Source organism: Eucalyptus grandis, chromosome 10, assembly GCF_016545825.1.
Source record: "Eucalyptus grandis isolate ANBG69807.140 chromosome 10, ASM1654582v1, whole genome shotgun sequence".
NCBI classification, from domain to species: Eukaryota; Viridiplantae; Streptophyta; class Magnoliopsida; order Myrtales; family Myrtaceae; genus Eucalyptus; species Eucalyptus grandis.
The window spans coordinates 23,261,492-23,280,543 of NC_052621.1; the positions used below are offsets into that span (position 1 = coordinate 23,261,492).

Consider the following 19,052-nt stretch of genomic DNA (forward strand, 5'->3'; position numbering starts at 1 on the left):
TTTTTAGCACGCATTGGACTTGTACACGAACCATCCCCTCTGCAGCGAATTTCATGAAATGAGAGATTTTCATTTATTCATTAGATTACTTGTTCTTTTTTTCTTTTTTTTATGACCAAGGGGTCACCAGAAATCACCTTCTAATCACACAACCCTTCAGCTGAATTTTATGAAATGAGAGGATTTTCATTTATTCATTAGATTACTTGTTCATTTTTTTTCTTTTTTTTTTATGACCGAAGACCGCTGGAGATCACCCTTCAGAGATCACACGACCTTCAAGTGCTCGGTAGCACCGGTGGGGCCTCGCCACAAGCTATTTAGACATAAATCCTCGGGGGCTGGCTTAGTAAACCACCCCGGGACCCCACTTAAGTTGCGAGCATCCAGAGATTTGAACTTGTTTCCTCTGCGATGAGGTAATAAAGTCCAACTATCATGGCTACATACGGGTGGGTAGATTACTTGTTCTTTTATCTTTGATTATCATTAAGATCCATTAATCCAAATTTGACGCCATGGAGCTTCCCTCCGGTTTTTCTCTCTCTAACTCTCGTCTCCATCCTCGCCCTCTTCCCTCCCCTTTCTCTCTCTATCCCTAACCCTAGCTCCCCTCCGATAGTCTACGAGCTCCTCCCCAAATTCCGGCCTCCTCGGCGGCCTGCTCCCGAACTCCATCCGGTCCTACAACCTCTCCGACGATGGCCAGTTCGCCGTCGACTTCGAGGGCCCCTGCTACGTCCAGTTCGACTACCTGGTCTGCTACGACCGGCAGGTCACCAGGAAGCTCAGCTACGGCTCCATCACGAACTTGAAGGGGATCCCCAGGTTCAGCGTTTCCTGTTCTGGCCCGACGTCGACGAGATCGCAGTCGACCTGCCCCCCTCCGACTCCGTCTACTTCCAGGTGGGGTTCGTCAACAAGAGGCTGGACGTGGATCAGTTCCAGACCGTCCACTTGTGCCGGGACAAGGTCGCCGGTCCGTGCAGCGGGTCGTGGAAGCAAGGAATTGAGGTAAATCCGCGAGAGATCATGCGTGTGGATGCATAAGTGCATGTGTCAATTTCTCTGGTGCTGATTTTGATGGTTTCTTCGTGGGTCGCAATTCATGTCTTCTTGGGTTCAGATGGGTCTTGTGGCATTTGGAAGTACATCAATTGTGTCACTTTTGAGACTAGTAGTTGCTGCTGCTAGTTGTCGCTTATGAAAGCGTTATGGCATTGCATGCATAACTTGACGGATTTGTTGGACTAACAGATTATTGCTCTTTGAGTTCCTCAGGAAAAGCTCGAAATGTTTTAGCTTTTACTATGTTTGTCATTACCTTCTGGATATTCGCTGTCGTCTACTTTTCCTCGCTGAAATTACCTGATAAAGGATAGATCTTTTTTCAAACAATTGCTTCTGGATTGAAGGAATAAAAAAAAAAAGGGATATGTTCAACAGAAGTCCTAAAACTTGTCAATAAAGTGCAATTGAGTTATAAAACTTACAAAAAGTGTAATCAAGTCCTAAAACTTGTCAAGTTGGTTCAATTGAGTCCTTCCGTTAACATCATTAGTTTATATTAACGGAAATTGCTGACTTGGCTTATTTTAATACTTTCTCTCCTACGTGGCAATTAGGGCAAGAAAAATTGTGCACGTCAGCAAAACGATGTAGTTTTGTGGATATTGCCCATTATCAAAACGACGACGTCTCCCCCTCCGTTTTTTTACGACATCTCCCCTTGCGCTTTCGTCCATCCCTTCTTCCCCTTTCGAATCGGCGCAACCCTAAACTAAATCTCGATGCAGATCACGGTGCCTCGCAAGTTGCGGTTCTTCGCCCAACGCTAGTGCAAGGACATGCGAACACTCGCCCCACAAGAGCCTTGGTGGTGGATCGAGCGGTGCCGACGATGAAGGCACTCACTATGACCGAGCTTCACAACTGATTTCCCTCATAAGAAACGGGATTCATGCTCGAGTTCTGACAATTCCTAGATGGTTATCCTCTTCCATCACCTTCTAATGTCCTCGCCACTGCTGATCAACACCAACGGCCGCTCCTCCGCTTGCTTTGTCGAACAGTATAGCAAAAACTTCAGCAGTAACTTGTAAATGAGGCCCGTGTTCGTGAAATTGAAGTAAGCTCATCAGTTCTTGTTTTCGAATCATAACAATTCGTGAAACAAATATCTTTTTTCTCTTAAAATAAATTTGATGCTTCTTTTAATTCACCTACCATAAAATAGCCCTTTAGTAAAGCACAATGAGAAGAAAGTGACAAAGAAGACTTATCTCTCCACACCTCGTTAACCGCAGTTGCTTCAAGCGGTAAACCTTCTTGCTTTCCAAAGAAGAGGAATTACAAAACTGAAGCATCCGGATGAGGGAATAGTCCCTTCGCTTGCATGGTATCAAATATACTTAAGGCTTCTAAGTATTTCTTTTCCTACAAATCCTTATAAGGTGACTATATGCCCTATACTCTATTAAGCAACCCCTCTTATGCATTTCTTTTGCAAGTGCATATGCAATGGTACTTAAACCTGCATCGCAGAGTTTCTCAAAGAAGACATCAATAACATTAGAGACATGGAAGGCCATAAGAGTGCTTTCAAAAAGCTCTAGTGCTTCACCGATCAATGCATTTTGGATAAGACAACCGACAAGAGGTTCAAGTTCTCTCAGTCCCGGAACCCACTTAGATTCTCTAACAGATCCAAGCAATCACTTAGTTCTCCCGTAAATCCTTGCTCAAAAGACTTATCATAAAGATATTTATAAGTCTTGTTCTCAATCATAAAGATGTTATAAGCCTGCATGTGTAAGATCATCCCTAGGCAGCATATCAAGTAGGAAATAGCTACCTAACAACAGGCTGAGTTTATATGCACGATGATTGTTCAGTGACCTGAAATAGGGAGGCTGCTCTGATTAATATAAAATAGGAAAGCAGCATATATAAAATGAAAATGTACCTTTTCTGTGATCGAGAGATGAAACGGTTATACATATTTCTGCTGAGTTGCATTTTAGTCTATCTTTTTAGTAAAAAAAATTAAAAATTGTCGATTGACATCACAAATTAATGGCAGAATAATAGCCTAAGAGCCATCTAGTATAAAAAAGCTAAAATGAAGGAAATCTCTTGGCAATGGTTAGATCACAAGAGTAAAGTGATGCAGTTTTGTGCTAAACCAATCTGTGAGATGTGTTCCTACTGTAATGACCCTTACCAAGTGCTTTAGTTAGTTCTGTCTGCAAGTGCAGGAAGGATGGTGTGATAGCGTCGGTTCTGTTGAACAAATCCAATCCAAATTACATTGTACATAGATCATCACATTGTATCTCTTATCCACTTAATTCACTCTTGCAATCCGATTTGGGAAGTGTCTCGTCTGTTCGCGGAAATGGTTCAGCATGGACTAAGATGTATAGCTTTTTGTACATCACGTAAACTCTGTGAACTCGTTTTGTCCCTATACGTAAGTTACATCAGATAAGCATTATCTATTAGCACTTTGTGGCCTTATCTAATCCAGCATTTAAGGCTGCTGTAAGAATTTATCATCAAGTCAAAGAACGATGGACTAATAGGTGCTGGGAATTTTTTTTCCTCGTTACCTTTTATCTAATAGGCAAGAGTTTCTTCGTGAGACAGCTCCAAATCTGGTTGACTCAATAAGTTCTTATCGATCTGGATATACTGCTGAGGATTCTAATGTGAAGTTGGTCTTCCTACAAACTTCCTAAATGAGTTGTACTACAATAGATTCTGAATAACTTGAATGTTGTTGGTACTTAATGTATTCAAACAATTTATCTCATTGCTCAAGATACTTTTTAATGAATTAACTTGCCTTTATTCTCCTATGGTATAGGTTTTGCTAGTTTGCAACTGTGATATGCTTTTTTAATATGGTGATAAGAAGAACGAGGGCAACAACTTCTAAATCAAGTGGTGTAACTCCTAATGAGATCGAATCAGAGTTAACTTGCTATGTGGTCTTCGATCACCACTTCTAATTGCAAAAACAAAGAAAACGCAGGAAGAAGGTTTTATGGATGTGCTAAGTTTGATGGTCTAGGTTGCTGCAATTTCTTCATGTGGGTTGACCCAAAAATACCGGATCAAGTGAGGGACATGATAGTCGAATTGCTTGAAAGAAATCAAGCACTATCAAAGTCAAGCCAATCTAGATGCAACGACGATTGATTGTGAGCTCACCGATAGCTAAAATGAAGGCGCAAAAGGCGAAAAACTGGACTTTTAAAGGAAGAGCTTGCACGAGTGAAGAAAGAGAAGATGGTCTATCAATTGGGATTTTTTTCTATGCATGTGTTATATCATTATAGAGATTATATTTAATGTGAAAGCTAGTGAGAAGTTTCTGAGTCTTCCATAGTACTTTGTTTCTAAGTTTGTATTTAATTACTTTATCCCAATTCTCTTTTTGCCCTGTAAAATTAGAAAACTCATGTTGCGTGGAAATGTAAACAAGCTTAATTCATTTCATGTGTTCTTTTAGTGAATGCTATTTGGATGATGATTTTTAAATGTTCCATCAAAGGAAAAAGATAGAGCACTCTCATGTATTTATGGAAATGAAGTCTGGGAAGCAGCAACGCAATAGACAAAAGACAGAGCACACGAGAATTTGAAAGCAAACCGGGCCTTTCATGACTACATACAGTTGAGTGTGGCATACGTGTACTTTGAAAAATAGAGAGGAGATGGAATTAGATTGGAGCCACATATTACAGGAGTCTACGTTAATAATGCAGCAACTTATTAATGTCCTTCGAGGTGATATCTACGGTACAAACTTTCTTACATTCTCCAAAGATGGGAGAAGTAAAAAACATATGGTACCGTTGTTAAAGCGAGAGAGATTTACAAGTTATTACAACTCCAGCAAAGATCTTAGGTCAGAAGTTGGGAACTTGAAGCAACCCATGATAGCTGGATCTGATTTGTGATTTGTCATGTACAAAATATCATTATTGAGTTTCAAGGAATCTGCAATTTTCAAGCAATCAAAATATAGCAGATGAAAAGGCCAGACGGGTAGTGCATAGATTTGGTCACATTCATCAGAATCAGCACAATAATAATCTATAGACATTTTGAAATGAGAAAAATGTTTTGAATATAGACTGCTTGAGTAATAAGCATGACCACTTAACTTGAAGTTTATACAAAGATAAATGAAAGATACTTATTCCATAAGTACCAATAGCCTTGTGAAATAGAGGTGCTTAACAGAAATAAAACTGGTATTCAAACAAAGAAACTGAAAAGGAACATGCACGTTCCACGGCATGCTGCCTTAGATACATAGATGCAAAACAAAGTTGCTCTTTTCTTAGGCAGATAAATTTGCACATTGCACCACTGCAGCCAAGAGGCAGAGACACGTATAGGATATTCACAAATGTATACAGCAAAAGGGACGAGTCATTAAACACAGTCCCAACATGTTCTCTGATAATTACAAAATCACTGAAATTGATTGCTACAAAACACTACAAACCATAAACCATATAAGAAATTGGCCAGCAAAACTAGCACCTAAGATAATGTTAAAGGAGAATTTCTTGTTGCAACTTTCATGAGACCTGACACATTTAGCAAGCACATCAATCCAAGTCTACTTTCTCGGGTGGTCAAACTGTCTCGGGTGGTCCAGCAGGTTCAACGTGCACTTGATTCATAAGTCGTGAGCTTTTCATTGTATATGGTGTGCCTCCTGTGACTCTCTTCTAAATAAGCATTGGGGAGCAATTGAAGTATGAGATGACCGAGGCTGTAAACTCACCGGCGGTTGTGATGGTGGCTTCAAGCCGGCTTTATGGCAACATGTTTTCGGGACGAGGCCGAGAACTTGCCTGGGGTGCAATGGTGGCTTTGGCTTACACCGATGTGCTTTCGAGGATAAGTTCTTAATGCTTGAAGCTGCAAACTGTCTTGGAGTTGCAATGGTGGCTTTAACTTCACAACAACATGCTTTCAAAGAGCACTTAGAGATGATTGAGGCTATGCACTGGCTTGGGGAAGCACCTTTGCCATTGAAGCTCCCAAAACTACTCCTATGTCTGGTTGTTTCAATAATCTTGTATCAGTTGAGCCAAGTTACAAAAGAATGGGTATGTTTTTAGTTCAAGGAGACAGTCAGTTCCCATTGTAAAGTGTTAAAACATACTCACATTGAGAATTTGAAGGTTGTTTTTAGGATTTGTGTAAACACCCAACCCTACCATTTTCTTCTTCTTCAAAATTATGACTACCCTTGTATCATTTCCATTTCAATGGCAAGTCTTTTAAACTGAAAAAGAAAAAACAAATCGAATGTGAGAATGTAATCACAACACATGAATGCATGGGTGGTGATGTATTACTCATCGGGATTTTTTTGAGGTCCGCTGCTAGCTATTGCATTGGCTTGAGCATGAAAAAATTTGCCGTTGATTAACACTAGCTTCAACAAAAGAATTGGCATGTCCACTACATCCACTTACATTAGCAGTAGCCCAACATCCTCTTTCATTTACACTAGACTGAGTAAAAGCATTGGCTGAATTATCTTGCACTGGTCCACTAAGTTTTGTACAAGCATTGACTAAAGTATCTTGTGCTGGCACATCAACTTGAGCAAAAGCATTGGCTGAAGTATCTTGTAAATGTACACTGACTTCTGCAAAAGCATTGGCTGAAGTATCATGTATTGGTGCACATCCTTCTACGAAAGCATTGGCTGAAGTATCTTCAATTGGTGCACTAGCTTCTGCAAAAGCATTGGCAGAAGTATCTTCTACTTGTGCACTAGCTTATGCAAAAGCATTGGCTGAAGAATTCGTCTGCCCACTATTATCTTGTACAAGTGCACTAGCTTCTGCAGAAGCAATGACACGGCCTTTGGATCCTCCTTGAGTTGTACTTGTCATTACTGTAGCTTTAGCCTGCATATATATATTCATCATTAGTAAATCAAAACCTTCAAATTTATAACTTATAATGCATGAATCTATCACAAAATACTTGTCTTTTTTTAGGCCTTGATCCATTGGAATTGGCTTGAGATTGAGCTTCAGGTGCATTTGCATGGGCCTAAAAAGCACATAGTAAGCATTCATGACAAGACAACGAGCTTAGAATCAACAAAATCAATTAGTTAAGAAATGCCTTTTTCAGAGGACATTCTTTGCAATTATGTTCAACCATATGGCAAGTAGAACAAGTCATTCGCTTACCCTCTTTAGTCATTATGTTCTGTCTTACAAATTCAAGTGGTTGCTTTCTTCTACTTCTTTTTGGCCTACCAGACATCTTTTTGATCGGTGGGGGCTAAGGGGCTTCTTTATTAGTTTTGCCCCAAAAATTATGTCCTTTCACAGTAGGCATCATGAATTGATAAGCACTTAAGTATTTGTTCTTGTTGAAGCACTCGACTAAGTAGTCACTTGGATCATTTTTCTTGTGGTGTATTGCACATATAGCATGGCAACATGAAATTCCACTAACTTCCCAAGCTCTACAAGAACAAGTCTTCAAATTCAAGTCTACAACATATTTGTCACCATCTTCCATAATCTCGTATCTTTAATCTCCATTCCATATCAAATGGCAATATCTACTAGCCATTGTATTCTGATGTAACTTATGCACAATCCTTGGACCATAATTTCTTATCCACTTAGCACATGCATCCCTTTGACTATGCATTTTATTCATAATCATGATTCTAATATCTTCAAACATACTCACAATGGCCTTGCACCTAGCTTCCACACACCTATCATTGAAAACTTCACTAAGATTATTATCAACAACATCACATTTTATGTTGGTGTCAAAGAAGGCTTTAAACCAGTGCTTTGGCTCAATCTGGAATAGATCATCATGACCTTGTGGAGTCATTTCCTTCAATCTCTGTCTATGCACCTCAAAATCTGACATATTAGTACACTTAGCACATCTCCAAAATTGTTTCATCAATTACTTTCCTTTGTATTTTTGACCCAATTAGAATATATATGCCTCGCACACATTTTATATTATGCATTTGGCAAAAGTTCAACTATTGAACGGATGAGGCCCCGATATATAAAAAAAGAAAAGAAAATATTAATATTGGAAATCGTTATATACATTGTTGCAAACAAATTCAAGATGAGCGATAGTAGTATTACATACCTTTTGTTGGTCACTTATTAAGGCCCAACCATTACTATTGCACATGTTAAGATCTTTTTTCAACAAGTTAATAAACCAACTCCATGTGTCCTTATTCTCAATTCTTATAACTGCCCATGCTATTTGATATATTTGATTGTTAGCATCCCTCCCCACAGCACATAATAACTCACCCTTGATTAATCCCCTAAGAAAACATCCATTTAATCCAATGATCTTTTGACACCCTGCCAAAAATCCTTTCCTACAGGCATCAAAGCAAATGTAAGCCCTATCAAATAATGGTAAGGAATCTGGTAGTGGTCTTTCAACTTTCAATTTAAATGTGCTCGCCCGGCTTACAATGTAAAGCTCTCCCAAGTAATCGTACATCAGTGCATACTCCTTCTTATAATTGCCTTGTAATTCCTTGAACACTTTTAGCTTTGTTCTCCTGCATTGACTCACAGTGACATTCACCCCCAACTGTTCTCTAACTAATATCTTCAACTGAGGTGCATTGATTTTAGGCATTGCAGAAACACGAATCATGAAGTGTTTAGCTAAGAAAAAACTGGAAACTCTCTTATTCTCAAAAGTGATAGCACATGTATGCTTATCAATGTACTTTTCAAATGAAATAATCCGGTTTTGCTATCGAGAGCACCATAAATCATCCGATTACAATTAGCCTAGGCACACCTAGCTCTTACAAATCCAGTGGTGTTCTTGGTATATTTAATTGCTCTTTGCTCAGCCACCGAGTACCTCAAAATTGCATCTTTGAACTCACTTGAATTTTCAAATGTCATACCAACAACAAATACTGGATTCTTATCATTTCGATCATATGATAGAAACCTACTCCTCCTTCTTGAAATAACACATTTTCTTCTTTTTCACTCTCATCATTTAAATCTGAATGAAGACTTTCTTCTTCATTTGAATCATAATACTCTATTTCGTATCCAGAAGCATCCACCATTAGAGGATCAACTGATAATGGAGTTTGAGAGTCAATGTCTAATTGAGAAGTTTCTTCAATGTTAGTTCCAATTTTGAGTTTATGTCTCGCTAAAAATTCCTTTAAATTTCTTTTCTTGCATTAACCAATTCAAAATCATCATCGTCACTCGACTGTTCAGCATCCACCAAATTACATGCATCATCATTCTCATCATCCAAATCCTTACTTTCACCTCAACTCCGATTCCCATCACCATCGGCATTTCCAATTATATTTTCAAACACATTATCAGTCAGATTGTTAACACTTTCCATATTCATATCAAACAAATCTCCAATTTCCATCTCAACTCCCCCTATCTTAGCAAGTGTTTCTTCATCATCGACATGTTCAACATACAATTCAATATTTTCAGAGTGAAGATGATAATAAAATTGATCTGTCACATCAGAGTTATCCCATAAATACCTAAGAGTTATTCCATCTTCAAGAATATTACATCCAGGAACTCTATAAAAGATTTTTTCTATTTTACGCCCACATAGAACCTCAACAGCTTCAATTATGTTGGATAATGAACCCTTACTTAAGTCTACTTCAACAACATCAGCCCTTCAATCTACGTATTCTAAGGGCGGTTCAACTTGAAATTTACCTCCAAAGAAAACTGTGACATAAACTTTGTTGTTGCCCGTTGGACCTATAAAGGAATAAAAACAAATAGCACTTTCAATCGTAAAATTTCAACTAAAAACTACTAATGACTTCACTTGTAAAGAAAAATGGGTAGGGTAAACATACCCATGTTGATGGATGACCTTAAGAGTAGTCAACCCTCCAATAAACTCATTCCAAATACAAGTATTAGCAACCAGCATCGACAAAAAAAGGAGTTGAAAGTGACAGTAAACTGAACTAATTTAGAAGAAATGAAGTCATCAAATCTTCATGTACACATCTCACAGATTGGTTTAGCACAAAACTGCATCACTTTACTCTTGTGATGTAAGCATTGCCAAGAGATTTCCTTCATTTTAGCTTTTTATACTAGATAGCTCTCAAGCTATTATTCTGCCATTAATTCGTGATGTCAATCGACAATTTTCAATTTTTTTACTAAAAAAGATAGACTAAAATGCAACTCAGCAAAAACATGTATAACAGATTTCATCTCCTGGTCACAGAAAAGGTACATTTTCATTTTATATATGCTGCTTTCCTATTTTATATTAATCAGAGCAGCCTCCCTATTTCAGGTTACTTGAACAATCATCGTGCATATAAACTCAGCCTCTTGTCGTAGCTATTTCCTACTTGATATGCTGCCTAGGGATGATCTTACACATGCAGGCTTATAACATCTTTATGATTGAGAACAAGACTTATAACATCTTTATGACAAGTCTTTTTGAGCAAGGATTTCTGGGAGAACTAAGTGGTTGCTTGGATCTGGTTAGAGAATCTAAGTGGGTTCCAGGGGATCGAGAGAACTTGAACCTCTTGTCGGTTGTCTTATCCAAAATGCATTGATCGTGAAGCACTAGAGCTTTTTGAAAGCACTCTTATGGCCTTCCATGTCTCTAATGTTATTGATGTCTTCTTTGAGAAACTCGTGATGCAGGTTTAAGTACCATTGCATATGCACTTGCAAAAGAAATGCATAAGAGGGGTTGCTTAATAGAGTATAGGGCATATAGTCACCTTATAAGGGGATTTTTGCAGGAAAAGAAATACTTAGAAGCCTTAAGTATATTTGATACCATGCAAGCGAAGGGACTATTCCCTCATCTGAATGCTTCAGTTTTTTTAATTCCTCTTCTTTGCAAAGCAAGAAGGTTTACTGAAGCAACTGCAGTTAACGATACTATGCTGAGAGATAAGTCTTCTTTGTCACTTTCTTCTCATTGTGCTTTACTAAAGGGCTATTTTATGGTAGGTGAATTAAAAGAAGTATCAAGTTTATTTTAAGAGAAAAAGATATTTGTTTCACGAATTGCTATGTCTCGAAAACAAGAATTGATGAACTTACTTCAATTTCATGAACACAGGCCTCATTTACAATTTGTTGCTGAAGTTTCTGCTATACTGTTCGACAGAGCAAGCGGAGGAGCGGCCATTGGTGTTGATCGGCGGTGGTGAGGACATCAAAAGGCGATGGAAGAGGATAACCATCCAGGAATTGTCTAGAACTCGAGCATGAATCCTATTTCTTATGAGGGAAATCGGTTGCGAAGCTCGGTCATAGTGAGTGCCTCCATCGTCGGCGTCGCTCGATCCACCACCAAGGCTCTTGTGGGATGAGTGTCACGCGTCCTCGCACCAGCGTTTGATGAAGAACTGCAACTCGCGAGGCACCGGTGATCTGCGTCGAGATTTAGGGCTTAGGGGTTGCATTGATTCGAAAGGGGAAGAAGGGATGGATGAAAATGCAAGGGGGATGTCATAAAAAAAAAAAAAACGGATGGGGAGACGCCGTCGTTTTGTTAATGGGCAATATCCACAAAACTACGTCGTTTTGCTGACGTGCACAATTTTTCTTGCCCTAATTGCCACGTAGGAGAGAGAAAGTATTAAAATAAGCCAAGTCAGCAATTTCCGTTAATATAAACTGACGGTGTTAACGAAATGACTCAATTGAACCAACTTGACAAATTTTAGGACTTGATTGCACTTTTGGTAAGTTTTAGGACTTGATTGCACTTTTGGTAAGTTTTAGGACTCAATTGCACTTTGTTGACAAGTTTTAGGATTTCTGCTGAACATATCCCTAAAAAAAAACTAATGATGGGAAGATGACAGTATTGTGCAGGTTGCTTGTGCTCCTGCGAAAAGTGAACAATACTTATAGAACTGGTTGTTCTTTTAGTATAGAATTATTGCTTCTCCCGTGATCAACCTTTGATGTTTAGCTGCATGGTATTGAAGTGATTGAATTAAAGTTACTCTTCCACCTATAACGTGAGTTCAATGCGGAGGGAAAGATGGGAAAATCACGTTTCCAGTTTCTGTTTATGGCTTTTAGATAAGTTGGAAGTGACGCCACAAATTTCAATACTTGTAAGGACCAACAATGTGTCTCATTCATGCAGCTGGTTTTCTCTTATCAGCATTTTGTGCGACTGGTTTGTTGACTTGATTATATCAATGGCCATGCAATAAGTAAAATACAAAAGTAAGAGTTTGTCCAGTGTCTCCCATTCGATGGAAATACTAAGAACTAAAACATTCACGAAGCGTCTGGATTGGTATCAATGCGAACCCATAAATACCGTGCCGAAAGATGCCGCCATCTCCTCCTTAAATTAAGTCCAGATCCTGAAGATGGTTGTCGCGACTAAAATTTCGGGTGAACCACCTAAAATTAAGCTAATGGATTACTAAGTCTCACTTAGGCTCTTCCAAGCCCATACCATTCGCGACTTAGGTTCAAATATTTCACATGCAAAGGAGTTGCCACTAGACAGTTTACGGTAGGTCGATTAGATACTTAAGTAAAATAATGGGAGAATTATTTTACTTCTACGAATCAGACATTGTGAGTTTGGGGACTTGATTACGTTAGATTTCTTTAACGCCCTTTCGGTACCTTTCTCTTTTATTTCCGAAAAAAATATTTTGCAGGCAGCTTGAATTAATTTTAAATCTATCTCCCTAACATGTGAGCTGATCAAGTAGGTGCACAAACCACCAATTTAACACCCAAGAAAGTAACGAATAAATTGCAAAACTTACCTTATAGCTATGAAAGCATCTGCGTTGTTGATTAGAATTCACATCAACGGTCCTAGATATGATTTCTAATTAACAAACAATCACTCAATTTTTAGTTTTCACTTATTCAATAAGAATCTAATCTATATGCAATGCCATGCTACTAATCTAACATGAAATGATATTGTATGATAATATGACCTAAGCTATATGACATAAGTAAAGTAATTTATAAAGAAACGCAATAATTAAATGTGTAATCTAAATTAACCAAATGACCTAATTCTAATGACGGGGAATTTCTAATTAAATGAACCTAGCAACAATCACTAAATGACGTACATTTCATGAACCTAATCCTACATGACATGCGCATGATTTTTATATATATATTTTTTATGAAAATTCGTAATTAAAATTGCTAAAAATCAAAATCTAACTAAAGCAAGACATTATCTATTTTAAGTTAGAATAGATCAATCTGAATCCTATCTTAATCTAGAAAATTATCTCATCATGCAATCCAATCCAAAAATATTATCTAACCTAGATACTACATGCATTTAAAAAAAAAAAAAAAAAAAAAACCTATTTTATCATGCATACCTTATCTAGGAAACAATTCTAATCTACATGGAATGCAAATGCAATTTTTTTTGTATTTCGGGGATAAATAGAACAATTGAAAGAAAAACACTAAATCATCCATGGTCATCATAAATGTTATCCACCATTCAAATTGAAATTCAAACTTGATTATTTCACTAATAAAATCAATAAATTAATCTTAAACCTTAAAGATCAATATATCAATTTTACTCTGCATGAATAATTATTCCATCTAAAGCCTTATAAATGAAATAAAAATTCGTGCGGTTACAAATTGAATGCTACATCAGGGATTTCCATCGAGAAATATTTCAAACCACGAGACAAAAATATATATAAAAAAAAACAAACTAACTAAATAATAATAAATAAATCTACCTAAAAATAAAGTAAATCTCTAACTAAATTTGAATTTTTTCCCAAAATCCGAATGGTATAATGGGCTCGGGCGGTACACAGCCCAAGGACAGTGGCTGTGGTGGTGGGTCGCCAAGGTGCCCGTGGGTGGCTGGCGAGACTAGAAAATCCTGCTAAAAAAAATCATCAAGAGAACGAAATTGTTTCACTAAGCTTCTCGGTTGAGCACGTCAAGGATCGATCGTTCTATTCCACTCCAACTCTTTTACTTTCTATTTATTATTTTTTCTATGGAAAGGTCCACGAAAGAGATTAGTGCAGGAGAGAACTTCAGCAAATCTACGTGCGATGGAATGCTCTTGGACTTTTTATTTTAATCTTCAATCCACCACTTGACTTTTGTCTTCTTATCTTCTACCAACTCTCGGCCATCGACGGTTCAGCAGTGTGGAATGGACTGAGATTGCGAAGACGCCAGAGAAGACAAAAGAACTTGCCAATCGCAAGAGAAATCATCAATAATCTGAAGCTCGCTGGACCGCTTTGATGTTCACTTCATTCGCTAGATGTCCCGGCTGAGCAGCTCTCGGTGACAGGAGCAGCAGCAACTGGTCATCGCTGAAAGTTCAGCAGCGGTTTAAGGAGGCAATAGCAAGTCGCCAAGGGCTCGCAGTGCGGTTGGGACTGGTCAACATGCAATGTGCAGACGTTGCAACGCGTTGATGGGGCTTTGCAGCAACTGCACTCTCGTCGATGCAGCAAGTCGTCGGGAACAGCAGGCGGCGCTAGAGTCGTGGCCGTGTGGGTCGATGGAGTGGGATGTTTGGCTGTGAAGTGTTCAGCCGTCGTCTCCCTTTCTCCTCTATTCTGAGTGCCGACCCCTCTTCACGCTTTTTCTCCTTGACTTTTCTCTCTAAAGTTCTTTCTATGAGGCCATGTATTCAATGTGGCCACCCGAAAACCCTACACGTTTTAACCTATTTATAGACGACAGACTAGGGTTTTTTAAGTTTCCAAAACCATATCCATGAATATTTCTTTTCCAAACGCAATATTCGCTTTTTCCAAACTCAATATTCGCTTTTGAATTAAAATCTCACAAAGATAAATCCGTAAATCTCCCGATGATATGGGCTTGGCCTGATTTGCTTTTTTGTGGGCTTAGCCCGACTCATTAAATTAAAAAAATTTTAACCATCAATTCGAATCCATCCGTCACCGGTCCAATGTAAATGCAAATTAAAAATAAATGCATCTAAAATTATATGCTATGTAATTAATATTTTTTCAGGGATAAAATTAACCCATAATTTTCTATGTAATAAATAAATGACCAGATCGCCAAAATTCAGGTGTCAACAATGGTCCTGATAGTTGAGCTCATCCCATCCTTCGAGTATGGCCGCTTCAGTTTCATACAAAAGCTCGGCTCTTTAACCTGCATTTTAGCTTCCTGCCCAGAATTAGAGTGAGTTCAAGTGCTTCGCTGTTGAAGAAAAGCATTGCTGTGTACATCCTGATCATCTCGTTCAGTGCTGTAGCGAGTGGAAATAATGGACGGCCCTCCAAATCCTCCACCCGTTCATCCTTTGCATCGTATTATGGAGGCCATCCGCCACCTCCGTCATTCCTCATGGCTAATACGCCTCCAACAGCAACACCCGGATCCCCGGCAGCGCCAGTATCTAGAACGCCTTTTCCTGGTTATGGACAACATCCTGTCTTTACATTCACCGCCATCAGCTCCTCCCGGCCACGGTGCGCCGTCACATAGCGGCCAACCAGCTTCAACCCCTCGAGCCCCGTCAATATATGGAACTCCTCAACGTCCATAAGCATCACCTCCGCGAGTTTTTCAACCAACTCCGCCAGTTTATCAGCCCCCTACGCCGTCACCTCCTCCGGCTCCCCCGAGAGCAGTTTGCTCGGCACCACCAGGACGTCGACTTGCTCTACCAGTTCACATACAACATGTAAGTCCACCACCTCCTTATAGGCGACCAAGCCCACCCCCCGTGCAATAAGTATATAAAACTTTGTAGTTGTAAATAAAATTAGTCATGTAAAAACAAAACCAGCGTAATCAATTTTTTTGATAGCCAAAAAAGCTTTCCATAATTTTAAAAGTAATCATGCTTATTTCTAATTTCAAAGCAAGAACGAGAAATTTTAGGACCTAAAGGTCCCAAATCTCTTACATTGCAAAATAATCCGTATTTTCTTCTGAGCAATGAAGTCAATTGTGATTTCTTAAAGTGTATCGTTCTTTCCAATTCAGTAATAAATTGACATTTTGAATCTAGACTCTTATCACCATTTTTTCTCTCTGGCGATGGAAGACGCCTTTCCCTCCCGTCACGGTGACGTCCCTCCTGCCGTCGATGGCTTTTCCCCTCGCTGAAGGTGAGCGCTATTCCATCCCTGTGGGTGATGGTTCCCTCGTTCTCTCATCACGAATCCTTTCTCGGCAATGGAAGATGCATTTTTCTCTCGTCATCGTGATATCCCTCCTGTCCTCGATGGTTTTCTCTCTCGCTGCGTGTCCCTCCATCCCGATGGGTGACGATTGCTTCGTTTCTTCAACCTGATTCGCATCCATCAAAGAGTGTGTGGTGCCCCAATTTACTCCCCTGATTATCATCTTTGTAAGCTTGTTCCCAAACCCTAATATGGATACTGAGCTCTCTGCAAACCTAATATGGGGTATTCCCGGAATAGAACTCCCTTCACTCCCAACCAACCCTTTCCTGTTTACTTGACTTTGAAACCCACGGAATCTTTCTCATCTTCGGAGGTCTCTGTTTCTTAGTTGCATGGAGGGTACCCAAGAAAACCAGCTCCGTCTGCTAGCCCTTTGTCAAAGAATGGGCGATCTATGGACTGGGGATGACATTACTGAACTGAATGCCCATATTCCTGCGAGAGATAAACAGGGTGATGAATATCTGTTATATGGGAAATTATTTTGAAACCAAATGCTAATTTTCAAGCATTCTGGGAAACCATGAAGAAGGCCTGAAGGTTGATGAAGTTAGATGTGAGGTAATACAACAGGGTTTCTTTGCTTTCTCCTTTAAGTCAGCGGTAGATCAGAGAAGAATACTCCAAACAGGCCCCTGGTCTTTTTCAAGCAATCTGTTAGTATTACAGGAAGGGGATCCTACTGTTCCCGAGCACTGCTATGAATTTAATCATTGCTCTTTCTGGGTGCATTTGATGGGACTTCCAAGAGTTGCATTGGCAGAGGAGTGTATCCGAATGATCGCTGGAAAAATGGGAGAGGTGGAGGAAGTCAGAATTGATGCGAGAACCAATGGATCTCGGAAAATCGGTAAAGCAAAAGTGAGGTTAAATCTGCTGCATCCTCTTAAAACTGGAACGATTATCCATGTGGGGGATCGTAATTGGTGGATAGACTTTAAATATGAGAGACTACCGCACTTTTGTTATTCATGCGGTTACATTGGTCACTACGCTAACTATTGTCCGACTATACCGTATGAAAATTCTGGACTTCCACAAGATAAACCTGGGCGCTATGGTTCTTGGTTGAAAGCTGAGGTTAAAAATTCCAGCCCTTGTTGGGATACATTTTATGGTGAGATAGATCTTACCTTAACTGAGGATGAGATGGTTCCCGAGACCCCTGTTATCCCGTCTAATGAGGAATCAAATAGGAAGAGTTCTTCTGAAGGTGGCCAAGCCCCGGTGATTTACAACCCCGCCACGCTAATTTCAGAAGTGTCGATTATGGATGAGTATGCTGCACAGAAGAGAGGGAAAAGAATTCAGCAGAGTTCGGAACAGCCAAAGGGGCGTTCAATGCAAGATATAAGGGTAGTCAAATCTGGTTCAAAGCAACAACCACCCAAAAAACTCAAAAGATTTGCCCCTTATGAAAAAAGGGCCTCACTAACGACTTTTGATGATATGGATCAGCTGCTGGATACACCCATTCAAATATGGGAAGGCGAATCAGCAAGGGCTCTGGTGGCTAGCCCTAATAAGCCACCAAGAAAGCCATGAAAGTATTAAGCTGGAACTGTCAAGGTTTAGGCTCTCCCTTGACAGTCCAGCACCTTCGAGCCTTAGTGGCTCGTGAGAGACCTAATCTGGTTTTTCTTATGGAAACGAAGAATCAATTTCAGGTGGTTGAAAAATCAAAACAGACTTAAGTATTCATCTATGTTTGCTATAAATCCTATAGGTATTGCGGGGGGTTTGGTCTTATTTTGGGATGAGTCGCTGCACATCACGGTGGAGTATAGCAGTCCGGAGATGATTGATAGTGTATGCATGAGATGCTGGTACTCGGAGTTCAAATGAAGATTTCCTTCCTACACGCCTCTACTAATTTTCAAGAGAGAGTCTCTTTGGAACCTACTTCGAGCTAGAAACGGTATGATATCATTACCTTGGCTTTGCTTAGGTGACTTTAATGAAGTGTTATATAATTGGGAGAAGGTGGGCCGACGTCAAGTGGAAAGATTTCGAATGATGACATTTAGGGAATTTGTTGATTCATGCTCTTTAATAGATATGGAAAGCAGGGGGTGTGCATTCACGTGGACAAATAATGTAGGGTGAGAGGATCTAGTCAAAGAACGGCTTGATCGAGCATTTTGCAATTTAGAATGGAGACTTCTCTTCCCTAATGCTGAAGCTTTTGCATATCCAGCCATAGGATCTGATCATGGCCCTATCCTATTATGCTTACACTCACTTACAAAGACACAGCAAAGATTATTCAGATTCGAAGCTTACTGGCTAGATCACCCTGAGTGTGCAGATGTAGTGGAGAAGGCATGGAAGAAATCCCATGGCCAGCAAGGATACCTGGTTAAGAAGACAGAACAAGTGACCCAAGCATTGAGAAAGTGGAGCCGAAAAGCATTTAAAAATGCATCAATACAACTTGATCAACTCAGAAACCAGCTTACTCGATAACCAACAAGTCTGATCGACAAATATGAGGGAGGAATATAACAGAATAACTGAGAAATTGGGCACTCTATGGCGTCAGGAAGAAATGTATTGGGGCATTAGATCAAGAATTAATTGGCTCAAGTGGGGGGACCAGAACACGAAATTCTTTCATGCAACAACCATTCAAAGAAGACAAAGAAACAAAATCAGTATGTTACGGCTTGAGGAGAATGTATGGAGCCGTGAACCTCAGATTATCAAACGGCATATCACAAGCTATTATAAAGATCTATATTCATCTGTGGGGACTAGATACTACCAG

The 19,052-nt window shown here is 39.4% G+C and overlaps 1 pseudogene; it reads left to right on the forward strand.

Annotated features, from left to right (window-relative positions):
- The window catches only part of LOC104423802, a 6,282-nt pseudogene extending 5,232 nt beyond the window's left edge, over window positions 1-1,050 (forward strand).
- The last annotated feature ends 18,002 nt before the right edge of the window (window positions 1,051-19,052 follow it).